This window comes from Ruditapes philippinarum, unplaced genomic scaffold (assembly GCF_026571515.1).
Source record: "Ruditapes philippinarum isolate M1 unplaced genomic scaffold, ASM2657151v2 ctg4473_1_1_1_1, whole genome shotgun sequence".
Taxonomy (NCBI): Eukaryota; Metazoa; Mollusca; class Bivalvia; order Venerida; family Veneridae; genus Ruditapes; species Ruditapes philippinarum.
The window spans coordinates 71,363-83,441 of record NW_026861559.1 but is presented as its reverse complement, the minus strand read 5'-3'; the positions used below and the strand labels follow the sequence as shown (position 1 = coordinate 83,441).

The window sequence follows — 12,079 nt, the reverse complement described above, 5'->3', positions numbered from 1 at the left end:
ATTAATGCTTTGGAGGGAGCACTTTGTTTCCAGTTTTATATACTGCACAACAGCAGGTGTCAATGCCGTATGGCAGCTGTTAAAAGTTGTCCCATACTTCTCTTCAGTGTTGTTATATTTTTCTGGTCCTTCGGGATCATTGATGTCAGCACTATTAAGTGTTGAGAATCAAGTACGCTCAAGTCGGTACATTTCGATATTTTCGCTTGAAAAAAACAAACAAAAAAAAAAAGATGAAATGATTTGCATTTATTTCAGGCCAGTATTATTATTTTAACATTATGGTAATGTTAAAGGTTCGAAAATTGGGTAAGCGGCGAAAAGCTTAGATGATAAATAGTATAGATTATTAGCCAGTGGTTCTTTACATTGAACAATTGTTTCTATTTTTACGTAAGATGTTGTATATAATGAAAGGCTAAAATATCTATGACATGTTCGTTTTTGTTATTTGTTGTTTTTTCCGGTGGGGTGGGGGGTTGTTTTTTTTTATTATTATTCCTTGCTCTGACTTTTGAAAAAAATCGTAAATTAAATATTTTGCTATAACGGAACATCAGTTTTAGGATCAAAGTTGTAACCTAGTAACAGATTATTTTATTCTTTGACGATTTTTTTCATCAGGTGAGCAAACTAGGTTCTTCGTGACTTTCTTGTTACATTTTGGGAACACTTTTATAAGTCTTTTATACCTATATCCTTTGCTTTTTCTGCTATATTTCAAGTTTTCTGGAGATGGTACATTCGAAAAACAAGAAAAACAAAGACTTATGAAATCTTAATACCTGTACGGACAGAAAAGTCTGAAAAATTTTGTTCGGCAATTTCAACTTTAGTCTCGTGGGAACCCCTATTGCAAAGACTTTTTGGCAAGAATACATTGTATAAATATGTGCTATGCGGTGAAGGTGGGAGTCTTCTGGAGAGGCTCCCTCTAATTGTTGTGTGCCCGGTATGTTCCAGACTCGAGGAGGACATTGACACTGCGATTCGTAACTTTTATTGTAAGCTATGTCATATATTTTTTATTTTTTATTCACCGCTATCAAGTGTTAGAGTTAATTTATCTTGCTTAGGTATCAAAAGTATTGTTTAAAGCATGGTTGGTACATGCAACCATATATTTGCTAAAATGTTGAATATTGTATAAGGATTCCAGTCTATTTTTGGAGTTCTTTATGGGATATGTTATCATGTTTAACAAGCTGCCATACTTACTAGTAAGAATCAAATGAAATTGTAAAAATCATATTCTAATTATTCGGTCTAGTGCAAAATGTAGAGAAAGAAATTTACTTTATTTTGATTAAATAAATTTCGCATAGATGATGAGGCTATTTATGTAATATTTTTCTACTAGGGTGTTTCCTTTTTTGTTGTGTCGTAGAATATATTTGCATCCATCCTTCACTGTTTTCTTTATAAATGAATAACATTTAACACTATCAGCCAAAATGCCTGCAACGATGTATTTCCTTATCCAAACATTAACTTTGATTTCAGGGAAGAACCAGTTTGTTGTTGTTCTTGTTCATTCCTGTTTGGAACGATTTTTACCTAAAATTCCAACAGGTCGAAAACTACCTAAAAAGCACAAGTATCAGAGCGTTGAGTTCATTGATATCGCTATCGACATAAACGCAAAACTATACCAATGCCAGATGAATGAAGATGCAAGAATCAAGCTACGCAATTTTATCGAAAAATTTTACAATACGTAATTCAACTTGAAAGTATATTAAATAAATTCTATGTGCTATGTAACATGTTTCAATTGTGGGATATAGCAGTCATAAAACATTTGTTAATCAAAGTTTGACAATAAATACATTTGATATACATTGTATTAGTTATCAATGCAGTCATAACGTTTACACATGTGACGAAATGCAACAAATAGAAAGACACTTTTGTTCAACTTTTCCCGTTTCAATAATTTTTATATGATTTAATGTTTTGTGTTTTCTTTTAATCAGTGGAACGAACGTAAGCGGTGCGATACTTTTTAAGCGAAGTCAAATGGTGCGATACGGAATAATGTTGGAGGAAGAGACAAATAATGTTACGGAAACAAATCAGTTACCGTCAATTTTCCTTCAATAACTTTTTAACCATTGTTAATTTGTACCTAAACTTCGAGGAAATGCATGTAGGTCAGAGCCCTAAATCTGCCACACAAAATTTGCTATTTTAATAACGACATTTACATTTTTATAAGTCTAAAATATGTGCACTATTTTACCTCGCTTAAAAAAGTATCGCACCGCCATACGTTCGACCCTCTGTAAATCGAAGCTGTGCACGAAAATAATATATCTTTTATTCTAAAAAATATAATTGATTGGAATAACAATCCAAAAAAGCGTTTATTGAATTGTTTGTTACTCCATATAAAATGTTTCAAACGTGTGAGTTTCAGAAGATGGTTTTAAAAATTAATACATAGGTTCGTTTCTTCAAAGTGTAGTAAAATAGTTGCTGACGAAAGATTGGGTTTTGTTTCTTCCTACCCGCCGCCCAAAGCTAGTAGCTTCATGTATTATCTAGATGCAAATTTGATCTGATATGCATTTTTGTTGTTGTTTTAATGTTGTTATTGTCTTTTTGTAACTTGTTTTCTAGGTGTATTTTTTTCTATATTCTATGGTTTGTTTAAATGTTATTGCTTTTAATTATACTTCGTTCTACTATGCATTTAATCTATTTATCAAAATGCGCAATTTGCAAAAAGATGTACTATATTGAACTTTCTATATGCGGACTGGATTATAATAAAAATGAGAGACAGGTTCTGTGTTACATGGAAGATTGTTATGCACGACATAATTGTTGTGTGATTGCGTGTTTATGGTGTATTTAGTTCCTTTCATTAGATGTTTTTCTATGTTGGTGGTTCTTATATTCATAACTGTATAATGTTGAATCATCCAAAACATATAGTTCCTGCTTTTTAAATTTGTCTTTTGACGTCTAATCTGTGAAAAGCAGTCTTCATAACCTCTGATCTCCTTTGAATTCCATTTTGTTTAGTTTCGCCCATTTTTTTCTCGTTTAGGGCACACGCATTATTTTACTCAGGGACAAACCGCCGCTTTTCGTGGAATGGCACGATTGTGTTTTATTGAAGGTTCCGTGATAATTGCCTTATGAACACATCTGCGGACGTTTCTAAATTCTAAATTGCACGATATTATATGTGTAAATATTGAATTCTGCTTGAGACCGTGCTGGACGGTCACTTGCACTTTCAGTTCCGTCCATGAACAGGCTCAATCCAACTGAGCCTGTGATATTTTCAATTTTGTCGTTTGAAAGTTCTGAAGGAATTCCGTATTTCTCTATTTCTGTGCAATACAAGGTGATTGATTCGGAGAGTCTTGTAAAAACTGTTTTTGAAGATCCGCAAACATGGGTTTTATTCCTTGGTACGAACAAGTTTATTATTTTTGTATTGGCACATTTATAAAGCCTATTGGCAATGTCAATCTGCCTTACCTTTATTAGCAACTAAAACATCGAAAATGCGAGGGGAATATTTTAATAAGTGGCAATGGCAGCACGTTCTTAAAGATTTTAATGCTTGTGACAAATAATCAACAAGAAAAGTGGTTCAGTTCAATACGGTTTCACTTGATCTGGATAAAAAAGAGGAGCTTATTAAAACAACTTTGTCTTACTTCAAGAATGCATTGAAAGCAACGAAACGCTTTGAGAATACGATTGCTTATTTAATCAACGCATGATAATAAGAAGAACTTATTTTGAGAATAAGAGGAACTTTTCTAAGCATGCAACATATTCAAGAAGAATTTATTGAAGCAACTTATTGAATACAAAATGTTATTGAAGCAACAAAGTCAAAATAAAAGAAACTGATGGATATTATCTATTGACGATACATTACATGGTATGCCATTAGCAGATTCCGAATTACATATAAAAAACATTAAAAATAACACATTTTATGGTTTATTCTTTTTAACTAGGCATTGTTAAAATGTATTTGTTACCCCAATGATATAGTTCTTTTAAAATGCTAGTACTGACGGCTATTGCAACAGCATACGGCATGATGTTTTGAGCAAAGATCATTTAAGTTTATTTATATCATTTGATGTATTCGCCTGATGTCGAGTACTTCGTTTGATAAGCGTTACATAAACAAAATAAGATATGTTTGCATTGCGAAATTCTGCAGTTCGCTATTCATTGTACATATTGCGACATTTCATTTTTGATAATCAAACACCCTTATACCAATTGGAATGATCGGCTATTATGACAGACGATTAGGCCCGAGAAGTTGCAATTGCCCATTCACAATTCTGATTTCATTCAATTAAGGGCGTTGCGCTTCGGCGCGGACGCCAATAAGAGTTCTTCAAAAATTAACTATGGACTTCTTCACACCTTTCCAGCTTCAAAATCCATTCCGAAAACAAGTGTTCTTTGGGTACGCTATTTATACACTGGTAGAGGTCAGGACTTTAAATTAGGTGTAGCAAAACCTGAATTCTCTGTTCTCTAAACAATCTTAAGATGACCACCCCCTCTGAATGTGTTTGCTCATTAAAATAAGAATTTGTAGTAGAAACGCATAATTTAATTTTAAGAGGTCTTTGGAAATGAAAACTGTTGACTGAAGTGATTACAGATTTGAAACTTATGTGAATACTGATAACCTTATACTTAATAGTTACTGTCTGGACAAAAAACAAGCATGCAAAATAACAAAGGGCAATGACTGGAATAACTCAATGAAATATATCTATCTATGAAGTTGATACCTGTAATACTTTTCGAGATAAGCTGCAGACAAAATGTATGAAAATAAAAGGGCAAAAATTATAAATGCTCCACTCAGGAAAAAATAAAGTATGAAAAATAACAAAAGGCAAACACTCAAAATTATGAAAGGAAGAGTTATCATTCCTATGCACTGCACAACTCTTGAGTAAGATCTATCCATTCAGTTTCATGTTGATATTTTAAAGGCTTTTTGAGTTATGCTCTGGACAAAAATTAAATTCGAAAAATAACAAAGGGCAATAATTGAAAAATTATGCAGGGAAGAATTTTCATTTGTTAGCAGTGCACTCCTCCTCAATATGATCTATCCACTTATGAAGTTTCAATTTGATACCTCAAAAAAATTTGAGATATGCTCAGGACAAAAATATGGGACAGAAGGATAGACGAACTGAAGCACAGACGGACAGGACTATTCGGCGGGGATAATAAGCTTTAACTAAGACTGACCGGTGCGCGTGTGCATTATCATGGAGTAATTTATTCTTGATCTTGGGTAAAATGTTCATGGGACAGTTCCCCTTTCAAACACATCGATAATGAGCAATTTACCGTCAAAACAAAGAGCGCTAATAAAGCTGCTACAACGACTTCACGATCTCTGTTTTCATCTACCCACACTTTTGTTGTTAAGTTTATCGTCGGAATTAAACAATAAAGCCACATTCATCCTCTAGGGTCTTATCTTTGAATGTATCCGTGGCCTTTTCTACCCTGAAATTATCAAATGCGGGATCCAACAGTAGCACACATTCTTTATTTTTACTTTTCTTTCAATATGGAAAACGCATAAAAGGCCCGATATGTCGCTTATCTTCCCAACGGTATAATTTGATTCTTCATCAACTATGGCTTTCAACACAACATTATTGCTGTGGTACTTTTAGTTCCTTCTTTTTGGCCCTTTTCAACTTGGGTGGCTCCAGTATTCTTACTTATATACTTTACAATAATCCTTAGGATATGTTGCCTGCTTTTTAATTTGTCTTTTGACGTATTTTTTTTTGATAAACAGGTTTCAATCGTCGACATATAGACCCCTTGATACTTTGGCATCTTCACACGTCGACCCTTAAGACATCCTGACCCCAAACATATCACAGTGTGATTCAATATTATTTTTTTAGAAATTTTCGGTACCAACCATCTTTAAAAAGATCAAATAGAAGGAACTAAATACAGCACAAACACACACAAACAGCACTTATCGAAAATACTGAAAAATGCAAGTAACCGAAGTGTGCCTAACTAATTTACATGTCGCTGTAGTGCCTGTGCCCAAAGAAAACTGCATTCTTTAAAGATGGTGCCTATGGTGGCTAATTTGTTTCATTCATGTTTTCGCCCCGCGACAAGTTTAAACGGCGGGGCCGTGGGACGAAAACTCGCTAATAAGCGAGGGTGCGGGGCGAGATTTAAGAAAAAAAACGACCGGGGTGCGGAGCGAAAACACGTTTATTAAAGGCCCCGCTAATTACCGTATATTCGCTCTGCGCCCCGACATTTTAACATGTTAATTATCGACTTTTTTATCGACGATGTTTTATTTATTAAACTTCGCCCCACGCCCTCACTAATTAATGTAATTTTTGTTCCGCGCCCCCCGCCATTTTAACTTGTTAATTTTCGACTTTAGTCGCGGGGCGAAAACACGAATGGAACAAATCAGCCACCATAGGTGCAAGAAAAGACCTCTTGCAAAGCTTACTATAATCCTGAAAAAAACATTGTATGTAACGTCTTGTAGAAAAAATGTTTTAGATAATGATTTTTCAATCAAATGTAATAAGAAAAGAAACAACCTGTTTCATATTAGATTTTGAAAACAAAATTCATATACTTTACGAAAATTAAGAAATCATTATGAATTTTCTTCAGTAAGTATTTTTTTTTTTTTTTTTTTTTGATTATCGAACTAAGCTATGGTGCTGTAGTATTTGTTTTAATCTAAAAATCTTTGTACACAATAAGCCTGAAGTAGGGGTATTTCCTAAGATGAATCATGCTATTTTTTCGAAACAGTTTGAATATCTTTGAATTTTAGATGTTCTATGAGGGATAAAAATTTTGAGGTGTTATAAGGGATATTTCTCAATGATGAATAATTATTTTCGCAAGCTTAGAATGTCTTAATTGTGTTATTTATTTTTTTCAGACGAAAATTGACTATAACCTGACTACTTCTCTCATGACAATCCTGACACACTTTTACATTTAACAGCTAGAAAGAGGATACTGTGACTAAACATCCTAGACAGGTTTCATTCAAAAGGTTTGGTATTATTCTTTTCAAACAATTTCATAAAAAAGTTCCAAATATGAATATTAGGTGATAAATACACCTGGATTTTAAAAACGTAAATATTTGTATTGTTGAGTTTATATCATATTTATATAAATTAGCACATTTGATGTAATTATATACTGTCTTAAGATGTAAAATTCATCTGAGATTATGATCTGTTACTTCAATACCATGATAAGACCTTGGTAAAATATATAAAAAGACTTATTTTGACAAACTTTTATTGATATCCATTTTATTTTATGTTAAGATAAAAAATCAACTGAAAGCTATTATGTAGTGTTTGATTATCATCTGACAAGACCGTGGTAAAAATAATGTAATTTACATATTGTTACATGAGTGACATTCTAGTTACAGGAGAGACATTTCTGTTACAGCAGTGACAAAAATATGCATGCATGCAATTTCATCAAACTTATAGTACTTCTCTATTTTATATTACATTTATTAACACAAGAAGGTAATTAAAGTAAGACATTTATGTTATGTCAATAACCAAACATATTGTCACAGTTATTCTCCCCACATTTTATATTAATAAATTTTCATAAATGCTAATAAATTATTTAATGTATGGTTAAATAAGATAACTTGAAAAAGTTTATGGGAAATAGACATTTATGAATGTCAAAATTGAGATCTTCACATTGCACAAACAGTTTTAAGAATAGGTTAGTGTTCATGAGTCAGCTTTAATGAAATTTCTTTATGGTTTGAATCTTTTTGAGAACCCTGATTTAACGGAACATTTTTCAATGACACTTAAAGAATTTTAAAAAATGGAACAATCACATTGGACTAAAATACTTTCAAACACTCAATGCTTATCAAAACCTTTTAAATCAATTTTGTTCTTTTTGTTCAAGTCATCAACAACTTTTAGATGCTAGGACCGTTTTATATTCAATGTCGTTCTAAATATGCGAACAACATTACCGTTTTACATTGGCATCACTCTTATAAACTAATTGGCATCACTCTTATAAACTAATCATGTTTTTTTGCTGCTTTACTCCCTTCTGCCTGACTTACTTATTTCTGCTTGCTTCTTCAGACTTATAACTTATGTTCAGACTATCAACTTTCTAACTAATTCCAACTTACCTACTGTCTACTGACTAACTACATTTTCAGACTTAAGGCTTAAACTTCTGACATAAATTTCTGCTACAACTTTACGATGACTTACTACTTACTACTTATTCACGATTTTAGACTAATTTACAACTCCCACTTAAGTTACTACATTCTGTCGACATAAAACTTTTGACTGAGTTGAGTTAAAATTATGTACCGCCTAACAGTTTTCTACTGACCCACGACTTTCATCTTAATTACTATCTGACGTACAACTTTCTGTTGATTACTGTCATGTTACGAATACTTCTTTTTAAATACCTAAACTATTCTGCTGACTTACTTCTTTCTACTTACCTACAAATACCATCTTCTCTTCACTAAACCATAATCAGTCCCCACTAGGGGTAGGGGCGTGAACAGTAGCGTGCACTTTAAAGGACCATGAATGATCGTTTAAAGAAAACTGAGCCTGCAAAACTTTCAAGTTCGCGGTTTTAAATTTTCTTAAGCAATACTTTTTCTCCAGACATCAATTGATACTTAAACACAATATTGTAATTGAAAATATTAGATAACACAATCTCTATCACTAATAAATTACAAAACAAGGGGAGTGGTGGCCTAGTGATCAAGGTGTCTGCCTCTCAACCCAGATATCAATGGTTCGAGCCCTACTCGGGTCACGACCATGTTTCTCCATATGACACCAGTACTGGTTGGTTCCAGGAAGCGGGCTAAAAAATGATAAATATAATTTTCAAGAACTTGTTTTGCAATCGAGCTTAAACAAATATGTTTAAACCAATTATAAAACAAATGATTTTAAAATCTGAAAACAAAGTGATCCCTCAGAAGCATTCATCACAACAAAATTACGTGAAAATTGCAGACAGACTCGGTTTGATTGAGTCTGTCCATATATGAGGGATAATGCGCAACATCCTTTACGACCCCTAACACCAGCTTGAGAGGTATTCAATTCTGAACACTCAATATTCTCATCAATGATCCCGAATGACCAGAAAAAATATTTCTACACTGAATTGAAGTGCAACGAAACTTTTACAGCTGCCACGTGGCACTTGACACTTGCTGTTGTGTATAAAAATATGGAAACAAAGTAAGATCTCGGAAGGATTAATTACAATAAAATTAAATGAAAATTGTAAACTCTGCATTTAAAAAATCTGCAATTATTGTCACATTTTGACTTACAACCATATAGATGAAATCATAAAAATACAGGTTTTTTGTTGTTGTCTTTTTTTTCGAATTCATAAAAGAATAAATAAGTTTGCAAAATTACTTACTAACAATTTTCTTTTTACTACACGCGTGTACAGTAACTAATTTGTCACTTGTGTAACAATGTTTAAGCCTATAAGAACCACCCTAACAAATATTTCTGAGAAATTAGTACATTCGTACTAAAAACATTCATTTAGACATTTAGACAGTTAGCATACATGGGATATAGTCACTTTTGACAATTTCTTATGATAAGGTATCATTATCTATACATAAGTAATTACTGTAACACATTTTGTCACTACTGTAACAACAAGAGTCCGGTTTGAACTGGGTGTTGCTCCCCGAAAAGGTTTTTGACACCTCTTGTAGTTTAAGAGTTATGTTCCTGGACAAAGTTCAAAATGCAATAATACCAGAATTAGGCAAGGCAGAGTAACTGTTATTTGCACTAGACTTCTAATAAATAAGATCTATCTACCTATAAAGTTTCTTGTTGATACCTGTTTTGGTTTCCGAGTTATGACCCTGATAAAGTTTAAAGTATAAGAATAAACAAAAGGCAATTTACTCTAACATAAAGCAAGACAGAGTTACGGTTCTTGTGCACTGCACATGTACCTTTTGAGATATATCTACCTACACAGTTTTATGTTGAAATCTCTTATAATTATAAAGTTATGTCCCGGACAAGAGTTTTGTAAAATGGGAGATCATTCAATTACAGGGCTAACCAGAGTTATGGTTCTTTTGCACTGCACCTTCACCCAATGAGATCTATCGACCTACAAAGTTCCATGTTGATATCCCTGATAATTTTAGAGTTACTGTAATATCCAGAACAAAGTTCAAAGTGTAGAAAAATAAAGGGCAATAACTCCAAAGTTAGGCAAAACAGAGTTACGGTTCTTCTGCACTGAACTGCGACGCATTTAGATCTATCTTCCTACAACGTTTCATGCTAATATCTCTTTTAATTTAAGAGTTATGTCCTTGACAAAAATTGTCTAAAAAGGGAGATAATCAAAAATGTGGTTAAACTGAGTTATGGTTCTTTTGCACTGCACCTCCACCTAATGAGATCTAATAACCTTTAAAGTTTCATGTTGATATCTCTAATGATTTTAGAGTTATGCTCCGGACAAAGTTCAAAGTGTTAAAATGAACAAAAGGCAATGACTCCAAAATTAGGCATTACAGAGTTACGGTTCTTGTGCACGGCACTGCTGCCCATATACATATCTCTATCTACAAAGTTTTATGTTGATATCTTTTTATAGTTTTAAAGATATAACCTGGACAAGATTTATCTAAAAGTGGATATAATTCAAAGACAGGGAAGAACAGAGTAATTTTTCTTTTGCACTGCACCTCCACCCAATGAGATCTAATTACCTACAAAGTTTTATGTTGATATCTCTAATGATTTTAGAGTTATGTCCCGGGCAAAGTTCAAAGTGTAAAAATAAACAAAGGGTAATAACTCCAACAATAGGCATGACAGAGTTACTGATCTTGTGCAATACACAGCTACCCATTAAGATCTATCTATCCACAAAGTTTCATGGTGATATCTCTAAGACTTATAGATTTAGAAATATAACCCGGAAAATACTTTTCTAAAAATGGAGATTATTCAAAAATGGGGAAAATAGAGTTATGGTTCTTTGACATTGCACTCAACCTTGGTGTCCTCTACCACTATGTGAAGTTTAAACAAATTATCTCGAAGGGATTCCAAGGGTTGCTCCGGACAATACAACGGACGGACAGAAGGACAGACGGACAAGACGTTGATTATATGCTCTTCTTTCGGAGAGCATGAACTTTATGCAAAATGAGTATAATGTTATATCGTTTGTTTTAAAAAATAAACCATAATTCTAATGTTTAATCTGAAAACTTTAAAAAGTCTAAAGAGTAAATTTAAAGGCCTTTTCTACAAAATACACTTTTAAATTAATTGATAGCTGTTATAACTGTATCTAGGTCACTACTGTTACAAATTTAGCCCTAACAGAAGTGACTGTTACATGGGTGACATATTCAATATAAACCATTTTTTCTTATGTTTAATCTGAAAACTTTAAAAACTTTATACAGTAAATTGAAATGCCATTTTCTACAAAATACACTTTTAAATTAACTGAAAGCTGTTATAAATGTATTTAATGTAACTTATTTGGTTACTATTGTTACAAATTTAGCCCTAACAGAAGTGACTGTACATGAGTGACATATTCAATGTAAATCTAAAAGTAATAACAATGTATCCCTAATAGATGCAAATCCTTCATAATGACTTTGAAACATATTTTATAAAATGCTCGTTGGGAGTGTTAAGCACAGAACTGACTATTGAAGTATACTACCCGTTACAGGAGTGTTGGACAAAAAAATACGTAAATACTTGCCAACAGAAGTATGCATTTCTCAAAATATACAAACAAGATGATCCCTTGTGTCACCTCGTGTGTTATTATTTAGATACTTTTCCTTATATTGGAGGCTTTGTCTTATCTTTTTATAGCTAGGGATCAGATATTACTTTTACTGTTTATATTTTTAGATGTCAGCAGAACATTTTGTGTCCATTTGAATTTTTAGTAAAATCTCATAATTTTTTGGCCGTAG

General features: G+C 32.8%; 1 protein-coding gene across 4 annotated transcripts in view; it reads left to right on the top strand.

Annotated features, from left to right (window-relative positions):
* Nucleotides 1-12,079, top strand: part of LOC132716108 (interferon-induced protein 44-like) — a 63,028-nt gene that overhangs the window by 16,949 nt on the left and 34,000 nt on the right. For 3 of the 4 annotated variants that reach the window (XM_060699284.1, XM_060699287.1, XM_060699286.1), the window contains exon 2: nucleotides 6,965-7,081. The exons of the other annotated variant lie outside the window; for it this stretch is intronic. The gene's annotated coding sequence lies outside the window, so the exon portion shown is untranslated. The remainder of the gene's footprint in view (nucleotides 1-6,964; nucleotides 7,082-12,079) is intronic. 4 annotated transcript variants of the gene reach the window in all.